Source organism: Crocodylus porosus, unplaced genomic scaffold (assembly GCF_001723895.1).
Source record: "Crocodylus porosus isolate Cpor-Errol unplaced genomic scaffold, CroPor_comp1, whole genome shotgun sequence".
In the NCBI taxonomy this organism is placed as follows: domain Eukaryota; kingdom Metazoa; phylum Chordata; order Crocodylia; family Crocodylidae; genus Crocodylus; species Crocodylus porosus.
The window spans coordinates 5,008,089-5,009,912 of record NW_017728925.1 but is presented as its reverse complement, the minus strand read 5'-3'; positions in this window follow the sequence as shown (position 1 = coordinate 5,009,912).

Genomic DNA, 1,824 nt, shown 5'->3' with positions numbered 1-1,824 from the left:
CCACATGGCCTTGGGTGGGAGTGCTGACCACAGAACTGGGCACCTTTCCTGAGCCATCCTGTGCCTGGGGCTTGTAGCAGGTGTCTGGCAGCCTGGAGGAAGGGTGGCTTGGTGGTGGGTGAGCGGCGAGGGCCTGCAAGCATGGGAGGCTGTAGTGCTTGTGCTGGCCCCCCTGAGAGCAGTCTGCAACAGCCTTCCCCCTGCGGCCCCATGCAGGAGGGCAGAGAGGTGAGGCGAGGCAAGGGAACCTGGAGGGTGGGTGGAGCCTGGCCAGTGCTCTGGGCAGCCTGACGGGCTGCAGTGGGCAGGAAGCTCCAGGGCCAGGTAGGGGCCACATGGAGGCAAGGAGCCTGTACAGTTCAGTGTGGCTTGTGGGGGTTTGAGGGGGAAAGAGACCTAGAGCCCAGGAGGTGTTTCCAAGCACAGGCCTGGGAGTGAGAGGCAGTCCCAGCATGGGGACTCCACTCACCCAAGTGGAGTAGGTCCTGGGTGTCTGGCTGTGGAGGAGCAGCATGGCATGACCCATATTCCTGGCATTGTGAAGGGGTGGCCTGTTTTCCATCCCCTCATTGCCCACTCCTGCTGCACAAGTCAAATCTGTCTCTGCTGTTCCAAGCTAAACCACCTTCATTTGCTCTCCATTTCACTAGGCTTCTCTTAGAATGTGGACAAAAGAGGTCCCTACCCTTGCAGTCCAGTTACTCGCTTGCTACACCTCTCTATTACCTCCAAGCCCTTTCCCACTATGGCACAGTGTGGCCAGCCCTGCCCTTATCCAGCTCTGTGCTGACCCCCTCCTTTGTGGCCTTACCGTCCCTGCTTTTCCCTTGGCCTAGCCCAGCGAGACTAGTTCCAGTTCACATTTGCCTTGCAAGGCAGTGTTCAGCCCAGGCATTGCATTCCCTCTCTGCATCAGGACAGCTTACACCCCCCACTCCCCTGCAGTTGGTTTCTCCTCAAATGTGCCTCCCAGGGAATCCTGCTAGCCGCATCCCTGAGTTTGTGGCAGTCTGCTTCTTTCAGGGCCAGGATCCATGCTCAGCTATTGTCCTTCCTTCCTCCAGCCCCATCCCATAGGTAGTCCCACTGCCTACTTTGTACTACTCCTCAGGACAGATGTACCTCATACCTTTTAGGGCACACCTTCCAGAACCATGCCTGCTTGTGACAGACAGTATTTAGTCCTCTGCCTTATCCCACTAGGTCTTCACCCAAGCATATCCTCATTTCTTGGGTGCGCTACAACTTCCACCTCTTCCTGCTTACTCCCCACCCTTGTCATCTGACTGTATACACATTTGAGGTGACTGGCTCATTGCCCTGTGCCCTGACAATAGGGCTAGGGCTTCCCCCACTGCCACCTCTTTCCTGATTTCCATGCAGTGCTCTGGGGTCCTTGTTCATGCATCTATCTTATGGGCAGGCACCTTCTACCAGGGTTCCCATGCAGTCTGTCCCAGGCCCAATCTTACTCCCCTACTTCTTTGCCCCTGCTCTGCACACCCAGGCTGTCTAATTACATGTGCGCAAGTAGGAAGGCTCACACACTGTGCAGGATGCATAGCAATAGCCTTTCAAGCAGCCTGGACAGCAAGCTGGCTGACAGCTTAATGCTGTTCCCTTATGATGCAGCAGCTCCCCCGTGGTGGTGGTGCAGCCATGTGCACTCATCCCAAAGAGGCAACCTGCTGGAAAGGTGGCACCACCCCAAGGAATCTGGGGGCCTGGGTGCATGTCAGCATGCATCCCCACTGTAGCCTCATCCCTACATCCATTACTTGGGGTTTCTGCAAAGGACACTAGCACCCTTCTACATCTCAGCGT